The sequence below is a fragment of the Sebastes umbrosus genome, chromosome 7 (assembly GCF_015220745.1).
Source record: "Sebastes umbrosus isolate fSebUmb1 chromosome 7, fSebUmb1.pri, whole genome shotgun sequence".
In the NCBI taxonomy this organism is placed as follows: Eukaryota; Metazoa; Chordata; class Actinopteri; order Perciformes; family Sebastidae; genus Sebastes; species Sebastes umbrosus.
Window position 1 is genome coordinate 12,703,665 of NC_051275.1, and position 22,145 is coordinate 12,725,809.

Below are 22,145 nucleotides of genomic sequence, written 5' to 3' on the forward strand. Positions count from 1 at the left end.
TTTATTTTTATATAAAAAAGCAAAAAAGCAGTAGGGGCGGTGGGCAAGTAATGTAATCGGTGTGTGCCTGAACACCGGTAACACCGACTATCGCAAGCGCCCATCGGCAGGAGCAAACACTCTCATTTCACAGCCAAACCGTACACTATAACATGTTTCTGAAAACATCTGAGAAGAGAAATAGGCACTACATTAACAGAATATTGATTCATATTTGATCAGAGCTGCCTAGTTTGACCGTTTGATCGGAGTTCACGAGTTTCGCAAGCAGTGATTGACAGTTGCTGTAGAGACTGCTCGACTCTGATTGGTTGTTTTCCTTCAGCGATCTTGCAAATGCCATTAAGAGCACAGGAAGACACAGAGGAACATGATTTTTTTTCACAGATTATGCACTCATGCATGATATAGTGACCGTTTTCTAAAAATAACTTTTATCATATTTCCTCAAAGTTACCGACTTCAGCTTTAAATAAAAAAAAAAAAATACTGTTGACGTACTGTACATCGAGATTATTATTCAAAACGAATATAAGGAAATGTATCTGTTGATTAAATCCTGACATTAGCATGTCATGGCTATACATAATCTCTCTGTTACAGATTGCTATGCTAACAAAGTGTTGTCGTTAAATCAAAGTGAAATATGTATTTCATATTTTGTTATTCTGATATTTAAGTTTACTTTCACAAATTCGTGCTTGCTGTCACCAGTCAGTAAGAACTGACATGTATATTTATGTTCAAAGGGTAAAAGAGAGAATATCGTTTTTCACAACCTTGCAGCTCTTTCAAAGTTCAAGATCAAAATCGCAGCTGCTCTTGAAGAACAACAGACAAAGCTTTAATGTCAAAAGAACAGCACTCTCAGCCTTCATCCGGCTTACATGATCATTTGCAGCCAATGATAAATATATTCAACAATATCCAAGATGCCTGCTGCCTTAATTGACCATACACAAGAAATGCAGACAACTTTTTCCAAGACTGAAGGCATACAGAGATTCATTAACTGTAAAACAACAGACGTGATGGATGATTTCATGCCCCCGCGGAAAGCGAAACAGAGTGCTCTTTGAAATACCGAATTACTGAGTGCAGGAGCTCCATTAAGAGAGACGGTGTCAAAAATCGTGTAGAAAGCCACTTTAAAGAGGCCAGACATCCCATGTCTGCTTTTTCTTTTATTGCCATTGAGAAGGTGTCTCTTGGTCCAGGAGGAGGTCATTTAAATTTCATTAAAAAAGAAAGAGAGAGACCTTTTGGATCTTTTCCTTTTTAACAGTCTTCAACCAAAATGAATAAATGGGGGAGCTGATTTTTAAACATGTCCTCTAGCTGTTTTAATATAATGTCGAAATCCTTAATTAAACTCGGTGATATGATTTTAATGTTTTTCAATCCCGGCATCCAAATGGCTGTTTTAGATGTCCCTGAGAATGAACTATACAGTACATGTTAGCTTGTTACACTGATGAAAGTGTATGTATCTAAAACATGTTGGTCTTTACTCTGAAAGCTTTTGTTCCTAAAGAGCAGCAGGATTCTTTTTATAACTTTAGGCGTAAAGACTAACTCAGATGATCACTCGTGAGTGAGCCGTACCTCACACTTCCCCAGATGGCTCACGTCTATCTATCTTTAAGATATCTCATACAAGGACACAATGAAGAACCCTTTAAGCTAAGTAGTACGTGGTTTTACTTAGCATAGAGTAGACCAAGGCTGAGATACAGTGAAACATGAAAGCGTGACTGTACCCACTATGAGCGGAATAATTCATAACATTTGTACAGTATGACAAAGGTACTGCGAGAGTGACCCATCATTAATGTTTACCCGAGAGCAATAGCAGATTCCTGTGGTTTGCCGTGCATATTCTATATAATTTAAATGCTATTTTATCGTTTTCCCACTGGTAGAACACTCTCTTCTTATTTTCGCATCATTTTTCTTTTGATTCTGCAGAGAACGGAGCACAAACCTGCTTGAAAACATCTAAGACCAAGAGCTCCGCATATATACGGTATGCACCCCCCTGTTGAAACATGCAGCTTAATGTATATGTCTGTTATTTCACCATGTTTAAAAATCCCCGCTGATAAGCCAATTAGAGGCCCTTATAGTGGAAATCACATCCACGGTGCTTCCGCATTTAATGGTAAGCTGGAGAGTTTAAAGCACATTAAGAGGAACTTTTGCACTGTGAGAGAGAGGGAGGGAGAGAGCGAGAGAACGCTAATGCACAGGGTGATTCGACTGTATAAACAAGACTGCTGTAATCCACTATAGAGCACTGTATACACTGTAATGATGTTGCTGTTCCTGAAGTTTTATTGTCTCTGTCACGGCACTAATTCTACAGAAATCCCAATTCAAAGTACACACACACACAAGCGAGAACATTCACTGACGCGTTGAACTGATGGAGCGTCACATTATAGGTGCTTCGGACTCAGCCACGGAGAAGAAACTGGGAATTTCAGCGTCCTTAATGGAAATTGATCCGAGCAATTTGTAAAAACAGCGACAAGGGCAACTGTGTTGCGTCAAAAATGGCATTTTGAGGGGCGGACACATACAAAGGCTATGTACACCTGAACCTAAATTGAGCAACCTCAGTGTGTAATATGTTCCAGGTCATTAAGCGCACCCTCTGAGGGTATTAGCGGCTGCGGTGGTGTGTACTGGATTTGAGTGCAGACGCTGCTCTTATGTTTTGCACTTTAGGGAACGGTAAGTTTCCTCATTAGAGAGGATGGATCACACCGACCTAATCTGCTATTATGCTTTCAAAGACTAGTGTGCAGTAATTTCATCACTTTTGGTGAGTGAAGACGGTTAAGACGGACAATCTCTCAATATCACACTAATCAATCACTTTTACAGTGCATTACTGTGAGAGGGAGCTTTGCCCCCATGGAGCGCTGCCTGATATAAATAGCAGATTGGCTCCCTTCATGGCTCTTTCTCAATTTCCATCAGTATTCGTTGCATGCGTCCTATGCGCTCACCCACCTCATGAACACACATGCTCATTCACATCGGGGCTCAGAGCAATCACATAATGAAACATAAACTCCGCAGCACGTTCTGCTGCACAATGGAATTTCGGAGGATCGGTGTCTATTCAAAAGGCACAAAACTAGTTTGAGAGTGCGTTTTGAATCTCAATTTGTCTGTTTTCGACCCTTTCAATGAGAACTATTTGTTGACTTACTGTTAAGTATGTAGGTTGGGCTGGGGAGCGAGCTTTGCAAGTGCATAAGTCTCCCAAAATGAGTTTGTGTCACATCGCACCGATCCATTTAAAATGCCCCAGAGGTGCTTTGCCCATTATGAACTGTCCTTTAATTACAACAGGCTGCTGCTCTTGTACAAAGAGTTGCACATCAGATCAGATAAGTGTAACACCTGTCATGTTGCAGCACAGTGAAATGAAGATGATGTCAAACTTAGCAGCAGCAGTATTTAGAGGATGTATTTATTGCAGGGCTGTCAGCAATAATAACATGTTAATGCTGATTTGTTTTTAACGCCTTTAATTTCTTTAATGCATCAACACAACTTGCGATTTTTAGGTTGTAGCGGGCTTTTAAAGCTAGAGTGAAGATGCTGGCATCATATGAAACTAGAAAACCTAAGGAATCCATCGGTACCAACCACGTCATACTAGCTTGTTGCGAAGGAGGCTAAGTAATGCTCCAAACATATGCTAAATTTTAGTGAGGAAAAACTGACCATTTTCAAAGGGGTCCCTTGACCTCTGACCTCAAGGTATGTGAATGAAAATGGGTTCTAAGGGTACCCACGAGTCTCCCCTTTACAGACATGCCCACTTTATGATGATCACATGCAGTTTGGGGCAAGTCATAGTCAAGTCAGGACACTGACACTGACAGCTGTTGTTGCCTGTTGGGCTGCAGTTTGCCATGTTATGATTTGAGCATATTTTTTATGCTAAATGCAGTACCTGTGAGGGTTTCTGGACAATATCTATCTGTTGTGTTGTTAATTGATTTCCAATCATAAATATAGACATACATTTGCATAAAGCAAGCATATTTGTCCACTCCCATGTTGATGAGAGTATTAAATACTTAACAAATCTCCCTTTAAGATATATTTTGAACAGATAAAAAATGTGCAATTAATCGCGATTAACTTTGGACAATCATGCGATTAATCACGATTAAATATTTAGCCCTAATATCTTGTAAAACAATGCCAAAGAAAAAGAAATATTCCTTTTAGGATAAACTATTCCTATAATTTTCCTTTACAGAGCATGAAGTGTGCCTGTGGTACTCTATGAGCAGTAACCTTGTTATCTATGGTACTTTTATTTCTTAATATTCCAACATTATTATAGTCTTACATTTGGGACCTGTTATAGGTGAGATTTTTTTTATTGTATATTAAATTTTCTCATATGATCAGGTACTTTTTAACAGCAAATTAATTCGGCTCACAGCAGCAGACATATTACATTTAAATCACCTGTACTTTAAAAGGTGGAGTCAAACTTTCCTCCCCTGACTCACTGCAGGTCTGTAATATCCACCAGCTCCTCCTATATACAATACAATGTGTGCAATATGTGTGTTGTTCCTTCCTGCAGTCGGATTTGACAGGATTTGTCCACCAGAATTCCTTTTTTCTCATCACACGTCATGTGGACTCCCTGTAGGCAGGCAAGCAATACACTTGGGGGATGAATATGCACAAAAAAACACATGTTATCCTCTTCTTAGAGGCACATTGCGGACTTGCACATTTATAATGAAGGATGGGCTGCTGTCTCTATAGCTTTCTTCTGCAACTCTGAGAGGATTACCCTATTGTTTTGTTTTTTTATGGTGGGAGGATATTCATGTTTATTTTCTTTCCAAAAAAAAACTCCCATTTTCCATTGATATGGGCCAAGAGGAGTGCTTGTCCCAAAGCAAAGTAAAGCATGAGGTGCTGTCTGAGACATGTGGGTGGTCGAGTTATTTTGTGCAGTTTATCATGATGGGCATTCAAGACTGAGGAGGATAAGGGAATGAAAGGGTATTCATTACAGCCTGGGACACAAAGCAGTAAGCTCGCCTATAGGGGGGGTGAATTTTTTTTTTTTAAGTGCAGCAATGACCCGACACCATCCCTCCTCCTCCTCCTCCTCCTCCTCCTCCCTCCTCCTCCTCTTCCTCCTCCCTCCTCCTCTTGCAGCATCCTTGTTGCCGATGAGCGTCCCAGCCCATCCCGACAAACACCTCCTCTAGATATGAACCCACCTTCATCATCATGTGAAAACAAATCTCTTCTCATCTACAGGAAAAAAGAAAACCCCCCTTCAGTTTATTACACATGCTTTTTTAAAACGCAGCCCCAAATGACATCACATTGCTGCAGTGCTGCTGCACTGTCCGTGAAAGGTGTCTCTATCTCATTACCAAGAATTTCATCCACTTGGCTCTGATCTGCTCTGCTCTGCTCATCCAGACATCATCATGGCGTGACAGCATGTATTCATTTATATCGGGCTCTTATTACGCAGGTGGACGCCTGCACGAGGAGTAAAGAGGCGCATGTTCAAAAGGCTGTTTCTCTCCTCTAGGACACTAGGCGAGATTTCCTGCCACATCCCAGCCTGGAGACATCGACGCGCATCGCTTTGTTTGGACGGACCGAGCCATGTATGAGAAGTAATTGCGCGCATCTAGTATTAGAGGAGAAAGAGAAAAGGTACCAGTGCATTGGGTGGGATTCCTTCATTCATTGCGCTTCAGACAAGGGGGGAAGTTATGACAACAAATGGCTACAGTAATGGCAAACAGCTGCCAGTAGAAATAGGATCTGTAGCGCAGTAATTACCAGAGTTTTCCACCTTTTTTTTTTTTTGGATGGACTTGAAGCCTTGAATTTGACGTTTCAACCTTCATTTTTTTTTTATTCTAAGAGCGCAGCCTCATCGAGACTGCAGTTCCTGACTCTCCCATCTGTGCTGCAATTCAAGTGTGATATTTATTGGGGATTTTTTAATCATCATCCATCGTATATTCCTGCGTTTTTTTGGACTCTATACGACCACGTACTGTCCGCTTTAACCTCCTCTCGATCACGGCTCAGGACGCACAGCCAAGGACTCTCTCCTGAGCTTTTTTGGGGGGATTTTTTATTTTTTTTTCCAGCTTTACAGTTTGTGCCCCCTTAACGCCTCAATCGGATCGTACAGGGATTTAAGGTGGGGTTTTTCTTCTTTCTATCATCGCGACGCAGGTAACAGCTGGAAGATATCCCACTCTTGTCTCTTGTTGATGACACTTCAGCACTGCACATTGTCGCTCATCACGTCCGTTTGGGGATTTTTTTTTCCATCCAGCCCCTGATGATGAGAAGGTTTTTTTTTTTTTTTTTTTTACTCGTGAATTTGGAATAAATTAACTCCCATCCGAGAGTCGCTGTGAATTCATCCAGTGAGACAAGTGTTGTGTTGTGTGTTGTGTGGACGGAGGAAATCATGTGCGATCGGATCAACCCTTTGGCGTCTGCTGCGTTATTAGTGCCACTTTTGGTAAGTCACTTAAGTAGACTTGGTGAGAAATGTGCACTGTGGACTTTGCACTCCTGATGACATGATGTGTGGATGAATGTGTGTCTCTGACGAGCTGAATAGGTTTCCAAATGTGTGGTGTGCCGCATTGATTGTGCAAACAACTAAATGTAGAATAATAGGGCCTGCAATATGATCTATCTATCTATCTATCTCTCTATCTGTCTATCTGTCTATCTATCTGTCTATCTATCTATCTATCTATCTATCTATCTGTCTATCTCTCTATCTGTCTATCTATCTATCTGTGTCTATCTATCTGAGCAGCAACATCTCTATTTCCAATGTCTTTTCTTGCATAATGTGCAGATGTGTGTAGCCTACAGTAGTGTGCTGCATGGGTAATATGATGTCTGTCTATAACTGAGATGTGTTCAGGCTATACTTGAGATCCTCACGTGGTGGAGCAGTTACTGACAGCATTAGTGCTGTTACACAGTCTTGTCAGATGGGCCCCAAAACAGCCCCGTCATACTGTAGCTGTGCCTGTGCCATGGCTCCAAGACTGTGCAATGATGAACATGGTTAAACACTTACACATGAGTTGAATTCCCAGAGTCTGGGAGGAGTGCATGTAGATATGGCCCGGGCGTGTCTGCATCAGCACGACGCAGAGAGAGAGACAGAAGACTTCTTTTTTTTTTCATAAATTATCAGCAGCACTGAAATCCTCCCCATCAGGGGCGATTATTGCTCTGATTGCTCGAGAGAGTGGCCGGTTCTACTGTGGAGCCACGGCAGCTTGAGTGATGAAGGAAAACTTGCTAATGTCCCTTTTGAGTTTAAATACAGAGATGATTATTTTATTTCATGGTGAGTTGGAGGCCTCAGCAGGATGTGTTTGTGTGTGTGTTTGTGTGTGTGTGAGTTAGAGGGCTGCACATCTCTTGTTTCTTGACAATCAGCTAAGCAGGTTTTTAGAGATGATGATAAAGAGTTACAGAAGCACTGATGCAGCATCATGATGATCTCATGGGCGCCGTGTGAGTGAATGCTGGCAATTTGTACAGTAGTTGGGATTTTTCAGCCCCTCTCATCATTTTCCGGTTACTCAATAAGCTCGGCCTCCTTAGCTCCAACTCAGCAATTGTGGGGAAGTTTGTTACACTCTGGCTGTTCTAATTTTGGCACACGGGGCCGAAGAGGTCAGTGAAATATCTGTTTATCACTCAGAGGACACCGGCAACAACAGATGGGAGAAGTGAGGGTCCAGGATGGCTGCGTGCGAGGTAGCGGGGTTGTAAATCTGTTAGATTGAGGAGGGGTTAGATGTCAATATGCTTACACTAGAGTCAAGCGAACATTCCTCATATACTGTAGCTCTATCCGCATAATACATTTCCAAGACATCCCCTGGGGAAGATGTAGGCATTGGCCTGCTGTGTTGCTACATCAGGGCGTGCAGTGAGTGTTACTGCAGCTTGCAGTGCTATTGGAAAACAGTGACTACCAGCTGTATAAACCCTCCTCTACCCTGCGTGAGCCTGTATGTTCCTACATGGCAGAGTACTACCTCTTCCACAGCTGTCAAATTGCACAGTAAGATGAAAAATGAAAGTTGTCACAAGGTCTTCTTGACATTGTTCCATATTCCCTCAAAATGTCTCTTATGAGAGCAATACAAAAACCCATACTGTATACATCATATAAGGCTTTCACTAACTAACAAAAGCACAAGCAGCTAGCTCAGGGGCTTGACTTGCTGTTATTGTAAAGTACTTCAGTAAAAGCTGAACCCAGTGTTTTTCACTGGCTGAATAAATAGAGGAAATTGAAATTATGTTTGGTTACCGGTTTTAACATAAGGGACTTGAAAAGACTCCTAAAAACAGAGGTTAATGAGGTTCCTTCTTAGGAGGGTTGATACCCTTGAGCCTTTATTGGATTTGTAATTTGAATTAGCAGTGCATGCAGCAGGGCTCTTATGTAGCCTATTTGGATGTCGTTTTTTTACTAGCCGTGTGTGTGTTGTTGCAGTAAAGTGGTGCTGCTCGCGTCTTGTCAACGTGTTGCGGGTTGTTACAGCAGCAGCACTCGCTGTCATGTGCCTCGCCTAATGAAATCAGGCAGGATGGTCATTATCATTATCATGCATTATTGCCGACACTTCCATGTTTAGCAACGCTAGCGCAGGCAGGAAACGACCGCCGAAACAAATTCATATCTCAGCAGGTAACGCATAAAAAAGAAAGCGACGATGCCATGTGTGCAAGGGTTTCTGCTTTCTAGGTTGCAGTTTACGGACCGTGGGGTGAGATTAATGGGGTCTCTCTGCCTTGCCATTCTGTTGCATTGTGTTACAGCAGCTGCCCGTGGTGCCGGTGTCATGTGTTAGCAATATGAAATCGGGACCAGTAAGGGGTTATCAGCACCGCAGGAATGAGAGAATAACACCAAGTGCTAGCTATTGATCTGTGTTTGGGAGTATAAAAGACTTCATACGAACCTGTTTTTGTTCTCTGTACAAAGGATATTAAAATAGGAATTTACAGTGAGTCATGGTTACACACTGAGAATTGCAGAATGTACACATCTGCTCCAAAGATTACTTTTTCTAGCTACTCAAAGCTACAGTTATAATAGTTATTATATAATGTGAAGTATCATAGTACCACACAGTAATGTGTGCTAGTTTGAAGGTGCAGAGATAAGAGTCTGAGCCCAGCATTAAGGATACGTAGTGCGATGAAACTGAGAGGGGTCAATGGTCTCGTTATGTGAAGGAAATTTCATTTCCACATTTAAGTCTCAGGCTGCCTTTTGCATTCATGCATTGTCTAGAAATAAACAACAAAGGATATCATGATGCAAACAGTGACTTACTTAAAAGAAGTGATGTCTGTGAATACAAAGCCCCATCCTCTTGTTAATGTTTTGAATTCTGCACTCCGCACGCAGGAAATAACCAGTAAAGAAAGGAGAAAATAAGCACCAATTAAGTTGTTATCAGTCTCGACAGAACGAGATAGACGTTTTTTTCCCGAGGCAGCTCGAGTTATTTAGTGCAAGAAGCATCAAAAGCATGAAAAAAAAGTTGAAGAAATGGCGTAATTACAACTAGCCAAAAAGATCAAAGGAGTAGCCACCAAAGCACTGAAGCAATTAAACTGGAGCTAGCCTCTGAATTTCTTTTTTTTAAGGTTATCGAGTAACAAAAGTGACAGGCAAAAGCAGTGTAGCACTCAGAGCACTGAACACCGGAGGAAACATAGGTAAATAACATATAGGCCTCAAGAGGCATTTAAACACACTCCACTTTTCAACTTTGCTGCATCAGGAATTTCAATAAGAGCAAACGGGTAAGAGCACTAAAATATTACACCAAGGGGTTACTGCAGTGATATATTACAAGCCATAAACACAGCTATTGATCACTTATGTGCAAAGAGTTCAAAGAGTGTTTCTTCTTACTCACCAGGACACAATTAGATTTTTTTTGAAGTATGTTGGGTGTGATGTCGCCTCACAGCAAGAGTGTCCTGGGTTGGAATGCATCAATTAGCTCAGACTGTTTGTGTGCATAGGGCTGGGCAATATGACGATATACTGTATATTGTCAAAAAGGTATAAAAATGTCTATCGTATATGTATTTCTATTACGATATAGGCCAGGCCTATATTTATTCATTTTTTTCATGATTTCACTTAAAACTGTTCATTTTGCACTCAAGTTCTTAAAATGAAAAAATACTCTACTTTTCATTTGTCATGTATTTAATTCACACAGGAGTATACAAAAATATGCTTTTACCATTTGGTTATTTCATATAGACTATTAATTTATTGAATTACCAGAAAACGTGCCATATTGAGATATGAAATTACCTATATTGTGTTACAAGTTTTTGGCCATATCGCCCAGCCCTAGTGCAGGAATGACAGAAAAGTAAAATAAACCCATCCATAGGCCAAAGGCGTGCACTTTAAATGGATTGGAAACTCTATTTTGCCCGTGTGAAGGTGAATGTGACTTTATTAGCCTTGTGTTAGACTTGTGACCTGTCCAGAGTGTACCTTGCCTCTCTCGCCCCACTGCATGCTGAGATAGGCCGCGTCCCCTGCGACATTCATTCTCAACATTGGTCTAGCAGTGTTGAAAATGGAACTGCACTCACTACAAATACAGTCAATCAAACGCACTGGCAAACACTTTTTTTTTTTTACAATGTCAATAAATTGGGATGAAACAAACTGCGGTAAAAATCAAAGCAGCAAAAGCTCTCCAAAACCTTCCAGAAATATAATATAAAAGAGGATAAAGCGGAGTAGATAGACGTAATAATTTTTGGCACTCTGTCATGGTTTTGTACGTCTTGAGAACATTGGTATTCTGACTTGGTAACCTTTGGAAATAATGATTGCAGCATGACTCCTTTTTATCTCGGAGGCTCTTAGCCCCTCACATCTGAGCAGTACATCTGAATAAGGAAACCTGTCATTTATTGTCACAGAGCATGAACATGCGCACGGAGCATGCACGTTAACCACGGCTAAGTTGCCGTTGTTTGTCCCTGACAGTGACTGATAAAACAGGTGCGCACAACAAGGAGCGCTGGTGCTTACAATCTGACCCGCTTGGCGCCACACGATGAGCGTCACATGTAAAATGGAGCAATAGGGTGTGACCGGAATGCACAATGGGAGCTTGGTGTATAGGGGGGCTATTGAAGGAAGCAGTGGAGAGTCATTTTCAGAGGCTAGCTGTCTGAAGTGAGGGATTCACATAAAGATCTATATGGAGGTTAGAGTGCTAATTCGTTCAGGAATGCTGTGCAGGATGTGGTATGATATTGAACACTCAGCTGAGGCCCAGTGGTAAGCAGCTACCATAATGTATTCAGCCTGTCTACAGCAGCTACAATCAGGGCACAAATATTCAATTGAGAGAAACATGTCACCTGTGTAGCATATGGCATTTAAGCTGCAGAGGAGCATCTCATTTTATACCCATGAGATCTGCTGCATGGTACCAGCCAGTCGCCCTCGGATAAAAACAATTATTAGTGGCATCTGTCTCCCTCGAGAACCGCTGTGGTGCAGTCATCCTGGCACTGTGGCAGCCTTTAACTGCTGCTCCCGACACTGTCTGTCAGAGCCTTTATATGGTCATTTAGATACAGTGATATGATATCGTTATGTAAACAAGAAACAGCGGCTGAGTGTAGTGTGAGGAAATTTTCCCACCAGTTAATAAACTTGTAAAACACCAGCGTTACAGATTACACTTGATATTTTACAAGACAAGATGATGCTCAATTAGGGCTGTCAAAGTTAACGCAATAATAACGTGTTAATGCAAATCTGTTTTAATACCACTAATTTAACACTCTTTCAGAGGTTGTAGCGGGCTCAGTTTTAAAGCTGGAGTGAAGATACTGGCATCATATGAAACTAAAAACTAAGGAATCCATTGTTACCAACTATGTCATATTAGCTTGTCGGGAAGGAGGTTAAATAACGCTATGAACTTGCGCAAAATTTAGGCGAGGAAAAACTGTCATGGACATTTTCAAAGGGGCCCCTTGACCTCTGACTTCAAGATATGTGAATGAAAATGGGTTCTATGGGTACCCATGAGTCTCCCCTTTACAGACATGCCCACTTTATGATAACCACATGCAGTTTGGGATAAAACCCATGCAGTTTTCTGCATGCAGTATAAATGTGTTATTTTTACCTATTCTAAAATTGTGTATTTCTGCTATGTCCTTTATACTATGATAGTTTTCCTAAAATTAAATTTAAAAATTCATAATATATCGCCTTGCTTATAGTATCGCTTATAGTATCTCACAATATATTGAATCGTTAACCCAGTATCACGATGCGTACCGTATCGTAAGATTCTTGGCAATACGCAGCCCTACAATATATGTAGGGCCCTTACTTTGATCTTTAACGTCAGATGGCTGTGTCTGGCCTCTCCGGTCCAGCTTTCACTACTGGGCTGCAAGTTTCCACCCGACACTGCGCCACGCACACTGCGCCACGCACACTGCGCCACGCACACCGGCTGCGACCGCTCTGTCCTCTGCATAGCAATAGCCTCATTAACGTTATGTTCCCTACAGCATTGGTTTGAATCCAAAATATTGTAAAATAGGCCTTTTTGCTCTTCGCTTTGACACCAAATCCTTGTCCGTTAACTCTCTCTCGTCCCGTGTGTGTGAAATCTGACGCCTGCTACTGCTCTTTCAGTTTGTAGCATCCGTCGTCCTACTATGTATTGATAACACGGCTGATATGTGAAAATGAACTAAATGGGTTTTATTTCTATAAAAAAAGCAAAACGACGGTGGTGGCGGTGGGCAAGTAATGTAATTGGTGTTTGCCCGAACACTGCGTAACACCGTGTAACACCGGTAACGTAGACTACTGCGACAACCCTCGCTGAGTGAAGCATAGTAGTAAACATCCAGTGATGTCTTCAGCTGCAGCTTCTAGTCTTCTGCTGTTTACCTGAAGGTGACACTGATTTAGATCATGCTTTCAGTAGCTGCATCTGGTCATATTGATCAATATCTTCTGCCAGAACAGCATTTCCCTTTGCCTCTCTTGAGAGAGCCAATTAAAGGAGCTACATGCTCTCATACAGAATTTGAAATGCACACAAACACTATCTTCCCCACAGTGCCATTAAATAATGCATAAGAACAATATATTATTGTGCAGCGCTTATTACCACAGGCCTTACTAGTCCTATTAAGACTTTCCTTTCTGAAGTAAGAAGCATTGGACACAAATGTAGTGCATTTAATCCACTATTCACTCTCGACTGAGACATTAGGAAAAAGATAATGCCTCCCATGAATTACTCCCGCTGAATATGCCACCGTGATGAGAGATCATTCTGTCCTTACATATTGATTTGTTTGTCAGATAGTCGTGCGGCGTGCTCTTCATCAGACTGCACCGGCCTCATTGGAGAGGTCTAACTCTGCCGCCTATTAAAGGCTGGAAGACCGCAGAAGCATTAACTATTCCAGTGGAGTGAACGGTTAAGAGCCTCAACCTTCACTTTCTGTTTTCTCTGTTTGGTTGAATGTTTGGCTTTAATAGAGAGACACATGCATAATCAAGCAGCCCAGCGCAAAAACAAAAAGTCTGTGAATAATATCTGACCATATTTTTATCTGGTCTTGTCTTTTCAAAGAATCTGTGCATGTTGTTCCAGGAAAGTTGTGGGAACTAGATATGTTTCAGTTTATGCTGTTTGATGATCTGCAGCCAGGGTCTGAAATTGGCATCCGCCACACGCCAAATGCGGGTAAATTCTCTGAAATCGTCAAGCCACCACTTTGGCAGGCAGGTAAAAGGTTAGGGATGGGAACAAAGAATCAGCTCTCGTTGAGAACCGGTTCCTAGTTGTCCGATTCCTTGGCATCTCATGCCTCCGTGACTATTGATTCCTTTTATGCTTTCCAACAGTTACACATGCACAATGATGCATACGCACGCTGTATCATGTTTCCTTTGTTTGAGACCAGAACCACAGCATGCTCCACAGCATGGCATTACTAAACCTGAGGGGACGCACCCTGTTTTTACCCTGATAATGCTACACTGTGAACAACAAATCCATGTTGAAATCGTCAGGAGGAGAGTTAGTAACGTTACCTGTTAGAAGCCGGTGAGCAGCACAGTCCTGCTTGGCTAAATAACGTTAATGGAGGTTCCATTGAGTTACACTGTGGTGCGTTCATTCTCTGTTCAGTGAAAATGAGTATTGGGCAAAGGTAAATTACAACATTACCATGATGTGTTCAAAATGTAGTTTTTGGCGAGTAAATCCAGTTGTATGAAGGAGGGGCAATATAAAATAGTGTAGATGTTACAGAGGGAAATATGACCTGTTTAAGTTTATAATACATCATTAAAACTACTAATGCCAAGATTTAAATTAAATAGCAAATATTTAAATAATCATAATAATTTGAAGATTTGTTTTTTTATGCAAATAACCACTATAGATGACATATCAAAGTACAGTACAGTACTGTGTACACTACCCTCCCACCCCCGAAAATTAGCGTTCCCTGGAAGCTACGGCGTAATTCGTAATTTAACATGCATATAATGTTTTTTATGTAAAATATATTAAACATTGAATGACACCAGATCTTAAATGTTATTCCTTCAATTAGCGCATAAATTTCAAAAGTGGCAGATAACATTTCTGAGTGACAGACAAAAAAAAATACTTGCCTGCCAGGCAGTGAAAAATGTTAATTTCAGACCCTATCTGCAACCACAATATGGTATTTTTCTTCTTTTGTTTTTACATATTGGGGGAGAGGAATTACAGAATATTATAAATTTCTTTCTGTGCTTTAATATTTCCATAAAGTCCTAATATTCTAATCAAAGAGCATGTTTAATTCTGAGAGATTCACAATCAGGCATCTTGATTTCTTGCTTTTTGCAGCTGACAAACAATAGCGGAAAAATTCAGCTCACCTTGATTAAATCTCTCCCCTTTGTCTACGTGTCTGTGAGGAGAATTTCATTGGTGCCTTAAAGTGAAGCACTGCTGCATTGATAATAGTCTAACTAGGCTGGACCATCACATAAAAAAAGCACATCTTTAGGGCGATGAAAAATATATTATCTCAAAGAAACAGCAGCAGCAGAATATCAGCACATTTGGCCCGAATCCACGGAATAAGTTGTACTTCAGTGCACGCTTTGGTGCATGTGTTATTTGAAATTTATCTAATATGCACACAAGATTCACAAACTGATAATCTACTGCCTTTAGCTTTTTTGGAAACAATAATAACCTAGCAGGCTTATCTCAAGGTGTGCTGCACTATATTAGTGTAAAGCTGCAGATTATTGCTGTGTAAATCTTTGACACCTCCGAAAGCTTTATAACTCTGAAATACTGAGCACATTCTCCTCAGAGAAGATTTAAGGTACAGCTGAGAACAGTTTCTGAAGAAATGCAGCACAAATATGTATTGATCTATGTTTTCTGAAAGCAATGGATGTAAAATGTCTTTATCATGGTCATTGCAGAGAAAAATGCGTGTGCTATAAACAGTGTTTGATTTTCTCCCTCAATGTTAATGTGAAATTAAGAAAACTGCTTAGTTAAATGACCTACTGAATGAAGAGTTTGTGCAGCGTGGTCTATTTGGCTGCACTTCTCCTAAGTAAGCAGTATAACTCATCGATCAGCACATTATTACACATACATGAGCAGAAGGACACTTAAGTCGGGTGGATTTCTTGCTGACACCGAGCTTGAAGCCCGGCTCAGAAAAATCTATCCCTAAGATCAACATCTATTGGATGTTCCTATCCTTGTTTCTAAATAGTTCGCTGAAGTTTAGCTCTTAATTACGAGAGCTGTTACTGATGTACTGATTCCAGCACTGAGTTAATTTCAGTAATACTTCATTTTGGTTATATTTATGGGCTTGTTTCTGGGGATTGATTTTTGTACCCTTGGAATGTGTCCAGTGACTCCCGTGTGTCCACAGACTGACAGGCTGTTTAGTCGACCGTATAAATCCTGCAGAGCATGAAATTTTCATATGTTGCATGCATTCACTGGGTGGCCATGCTGAGTAGCATAGATTAGCATAATATAATTTACATGATACAGCTATAACTCCTTTTCAGGGTAAGTCAGAACCCATTCTCAGTCCTTTCAATGCATGTGTTGATGTAAAGTCCATCCATGCATTTAATGTACAGTATGTATCCATCCATTCATCCAAGTCAACCCGAGACGAATTAGGGCCCTTAGCGACCAAAATTTATGCTGTGTCCCAATTCCATACTTCATACTAATTATCACACATCTTTATAGTGTACTGATCTTGCAATTAGTATACAAGAAACTAATCTCAGAACCCATAAGCTATCGGTCTGACGACGCATAAGCCTCTGGGGACAAAGGGCTATATTTCTGGGTTTCCAGTGTAGCCAGCGGATAACCGGGCAAAGCCTTCCTTTTCCGTGCACTGCTCATTGTTTACAGTCCGATTAACAACTTGAGACGTGAGCCTGGAGTTGGAGTTGAGAGACGACGTGTACGACTGGATTGTTTCACAAGCAGCCCAGCACAATAAATAGCTAAATCATCGTCAAATGATAGCCGGTGGGTTCCCAGATTGCATTTTGGCCAATGCGTTATTATTCTAATTATAATCGAATAATTCCCAGTGATTTTTGAATAGTATTTTTGCTTGGAATGCACTTCCCTACAAGAAACCAACATTACCTTTTTTTATAACAGGAAATGATACAAGACGTGCATCGTTGCATATCAGTCAGACATCATATTTAAAATACCATTGTCAAAACTTTCAGCATTACAGAGAGAAAGCAAAACATATTTATGAAAATGTAATACTTGTTATTTTTGTTGTTGTTGTTCTTTTCCAATATATTTCTGGAGCTGTTTTATCTCCATTCACAATTCATTTATGCATTGCATTGTGGAAGGATAATGTACATCAACAGCACGCTCAAAAATCAAGAGTTTGTGACTTTTTTGAGTTTGTGTTTTTGTCATTACATACTTTAAACCTGCTTAGAATTAGCATGTAGTATAATTTGGGATTTTCTTTTGTTTATTTTTATTTTGGCAACATTGTTGGCAGTATTTAATAGTTTTTATTGTGCCTAATAACGCTTCCAAAGCGCACAAAAATGTGTGCCTTTCCCTGGAGTCACTGTCTCTTAGACCTTCTCTTTGTGTTTTAGCTTATTTTCTGGGCTATTTGGGTAATTTGTACATATTAACAGAGGCTGCTTTAGCCCGTGATGGGATAAGCCAAGGAGAAACTTGACATAAAAGCATCTATAAAACTGTTAAATGGCAATACATTTGGTGTGTAATTGTGTTCAACTCTACAATGTACTGTGATTAAAACTCGGTCATTACACCATTTTCCAGACAGTGAACAGAGACATTGTTGAAAACAGGAGTTCAAGAAACAAAAAAAGAAAAAAATCCCCAGGGCCTTAAAGAGGATTTCTGTCAAAACCTCTTTGAGGATGCTTCTGTCCCTTAGTGGGGGCAGTGACAATATCCAAAAAACTGTCTTTATTCCTCTTGGAACGGAGGCTCATGTGAAGTGCATCAAGTGCACACTGTGCTTTTTGCAAGCTACAAGTCACAACGTAGCTTGCCAAATATAGTCTATGATAGACTATAATGATACAATCTCTGTACCTTACTTGTGCTTAAAGCTTGTGCAATGCCTTTTTGCTATACAAATACATTACAACAGAAAGTACTGCTTTACCATTAGGTTTAAAGAAATTGCCTTGCTGACAATGTTAGCAATTTGTCCGGCCTTTTCTACAATAAAGACAGCATCCTATATTGTAGTAAGTGAAGTGTGACTGCCCATTGTGTCCTACATAAATGGAAATCTGTTCAAGGGAATGAGTTGAAGCTTGTTAGTCCAGCACACCAGTTTACTCTCTGTAGGACACTTACGGCCAGCTGAATGCTGGGATGATCAGGTCGCTGCCAAATGCCTTCAGTTGATGCTGTTGTCTCAATTATGAATACTGAACAGTGGTGAATGTCACTCTGGATAAGCCTGTCTGCCAAATATTATAAATGTAAATGCTAATGTGAGGGTTCTGACATTTTTTAAAAGAAATGAGGATTTTCCTCTAATAAACATGTGCAAGCACTGGCCATTGCAAAGGTAATATTCCGCTCAATAGACTGCTATCTTAAAAATGGAAATCTCTCTCCTGAGTCCAATTAAACCACAGCACTGTTGTTTTTTTTCTAAACTGCCCAATTTCTAAACTGCCATGCTTATATAAGACAAATCCGCCAAAGGAAGAGTGGTCTAGCATGCCATGGCATGGCGTGTACACGATTGAATCTTTTGTGATGTGAGGAGTCATCTGTAAGGGCCTGCACTGAGGGGCAGGTGGGTGACGTTGACTTACATGAGATACGAACGGGCAAAACAAAAGCTACACCAACTCAAACTCCACCGTTGAAAGAAAAACAGCAGTGGCATCACAGTCACAGCCCTCAGCGTACCTGTCTGTCAAGACGCATTGAGACATGCCAACCAAACTCGTGTCAGGGAAAACAGAGCCCAGTAGAAGGTCAGCTGTATATTATGCTCATATGAGCGGTGCTGAGACGTGAAACGATATGAAAGCTTTATGGTTTGATACCAACATCAATAGTACTATGTAGCAAAGTAGCAAACGAACCAGCCGGGCAATGTAAAGTGATAATCTCTTTAAAGAGTGATCGTCTTCCAGCAGGCAATGGCTGCATGCTTTTGGCCTTTCGGACTCGGAGCCGTCCCTGCTTACGGTTATTGATGATGCACTTTCGCTCCAGCTAGATCAGTTCATTAGATCGGTCTGACAAACTACTTTCTCTATCGAGAGACTTGACAGATGATGACTGGATGTAGTCGTTGTGGGATGGGTGTCTATTGACGCAAAGGGCCTCATTTGTGGTGCCCAAGATTAGTGATGTAAAGGACATTCATAAAGCGTGTCAGTCTCTGCCTGGATGTTTGGATGGATGGTTGAAGACTCAAGAGCTTTGTGTCTTCTTTAACTCAGCGGAGACAGTATGTTTACTGTGAGATATTTCTACTTGACCTCAGGTTTACCATTCTGGATGTTATGTATTCTTCACTCCATTTCAAATGGGAATATTGGCTGAACTTTTGCTTGACTACATTTGTCTGATGTGATAGCTGCTGGTATGAGCCTTTAAAACGGACAATCTTAAATCAACCCTCCTGAGAGTCCAACGGGTCCATTCTCTGAGTGCTTTTACTTATGATGCTTCAGTAGTAGTTACTGCTTTATTTAGCATGTACTTTTAGTGAGGTAAATTAATAAGTACAGGGAGGTTTCCTCTTGATGGAATATTTTCTCGCCGCTTCTAGTGCTGCAACTAACAATTATTTTCATTATCAATGAATCTGCCGACTATCCCGAGTCTTAGGTGACATCATCAACTGTCTTGTTTTGTCCGACCAACAGTCCAAAACCCAACAATATATATTTACATTGATATAAACCAGAAAAAAACAGCAAATTCTTATATTTGATAAGATGGAATGTGTGAGATTTTTGCTATAAAAATAATAAGTAAAACTAAATAATCATTGACGTTGATTTATTATCAGAATAATTGCAGATTAATTGTCTGGCTATCTAATCAATAATCAACTAATTGTTGCAGCTCTAATCGCTTCTATTCCACACATCTCAGTTTGTTTGAGTGCCTTTTTACTTCAAACTGACACTGAAGTAGGGCTTACAGTACAAACAATAATATTCATTTTCAATTAATTTATTAATTGGTTGGTCTTTTAAAATATCCAGAAAAAGCTAAAAATGACCATAACTCAAGGATATTCAGTTTTTGGGGGGTAGCTAACCATAATTTTCATTATTGATTAATCTGCCTGTTATTTCTTTTGATTCATTAATAAGTTCAGTTCAGATCTTTATAGTCCCACAACAGGAAATTGTTTTACCTGCAATATAGCATAAAAACATGAAAACATAAAGCAATAGCACAATAAAAACACAATATGACATTTAAAGATTAATCAATCAATCAAAGAAATGTCAAAAATTGTGATTAAATGCCAACAATCACATCATTCCAGAATCCAAGATGACATCTTTAAATGTCTTGTTTTGTTTGACCAAAATTTTAAAACCCAAAGATATTCACTTTACAATGATAGACGACAAAGAAAAACAGCAAACCCTCTAATTTAAGAAGCTGGAACCACACATTAATTGGCAATTTTTCACTGTTTGTTCTTTAAAAATGACTTAAATGCTTAATCATATCAAGATAGTTGCAGCTTGTTTTTCAGAATCAACAATAAATTGACTAATTGTTTTAGCCCTAATTAAGTTTACTATCATATAATATAAAGAAATGTTGAGAAGCTGCATATGGGATGGGATATTTGTCAGAAAAATGACTGAAACAATTAATCAGTTATCAAATTAATACATTTTATTGTGATCAACTAATTTGTTAATCAATTATGTGCTTCATTTCTACACTTAAGTATCAACTTAATGGAACAGAGCAAAATATTAGATGGACTTTTCAAATAAAGATACCACTGCTATTTTATATGCATTCAAAGAGTCCAGTGTCTCATTCTTCACAAAATGTGTTATAAAAGAATCAACTTGAGAAAGTGACACTTCAAAGATTAGTAAACTGCCTCTCTAGTTTTCATAGCTTTAGGAAAATATTATTCATGTACACAAATCTCACCGAAAGGGTCCAAGATGACACTGCAGAGATGATGTGATGTTAATTTAGGGAGCTTTTTTCTGTCAGTGTCTCTAATTATTAATCCTCCTAACCGAAGGCAACTTAACGTAGATTTGTTAGGATTTCCATGCTTGAGCTCAGCACTGAGGCAAGATTTGAATCTCAACAACAACAATTATTGACTCAGCGTGGCGTCTTGTCACCTTACGTTTTTCTAATAAAGCATCCATAAACGACACAAATACATTATCTAATTGGTAAAATGACAAAGCGTGAAATATAAAACTTAAAACAATTGCCCTTTCCTCTTGTCTCGCACTTTGTTTGTTTCGCTAGATGATTGGGTGCTGCTTTGTGAGTGCATGTCTCAGAGGAAATAAAGCTCCGGTTCAAGATGAAAAGAAGATAACGTCTGAGAAATCCTCCAACTGAAAGACGTGGCATTTGCTCAGTAATAGCAGATGGATACCCCTTTGATCCATGGTGGGGAGGAGAAGTCGATTGAGTGACTGTGATAAGACATTCAGCAGTTAAGCGCCTGCATTGTGTCTTGACTTGAATGTATTTAGACTACACAGGCTTTTTAATAACACTATTTTATAAACAGGGGATTGAAATTGAATTACAATATGTTTCTGTGCTGTCATTGCAACCATCATGACTGTATTTTAAATGCATGCAAAGTGCTTTGAAGTCTGAATCAAATGTACTATCATTAACAAGCTGGGGGAACATGTGTTCATCTAGAATATGGAGTACTTCACAGCCTTATGTGTCAAAGTCAATCATGAAATTAAATTAATGTCTTTATTAGGGGTGTAAGGACCTGTGTATTTACCCCAAACTGTTCGGTACGGGATGTTTGGTTCGGTATGCAACTTACGGTTTGGTACGCCCAAACAGTTACTGTCAAAATAGTAAATTTATGTCTACGTTCTCGCACCTGCAGCGATTCTAGAGTGTGAATTCTATCCGGAAAGTTTTTTGCAGTCCGGTTAGTCGTCGTTAGTCGCCGTCGTTGGAATGTCAAACACAAACGATAGACCAGAGCTGGAGGATCCTCCCAAGATCCACTGTATGGGAGCATTACAGCGAAACTGTACAGCGTCTGTGGAAACATTTGAGCATGCTAAGTCATTTACGACGGCATCACCCGAATGTGTCGATTAGCGGAACGACACACAGACAAGCAGCCCCTCACTGCAGATCAGACCGCGACGAAGCAGTGACTAACGCTAATGTTCCCACCCACTTCAACTCCAGTTATGACATGATGGAACGTTACTT

General features: G+C 40.1%; 1 protein-coding gene across 1 annotated transcript in view; it reads left to right on the top strand.

Moving 5' to 3' along the window:
• The first annotated feature begins 4,906 nt into the window (after window positions 1-4,906).
• The window catches only part of lrfn1 (leucine rich repeat and fibronectin type III domain containing 1), a 133,336-nt gene continuing 116,097 nt past the window's right edge, over window positions 4,907-22,145 (top strand). The window contains exon 1 of the mRNA XM_037776041.1: window positions 4,907-6,556. The gene's annotated coding sequence lies outside the window, so the exon portion shown is untranslated. The remainder of the gene's footprint in view (window positions 6,557-22,145) is intronic.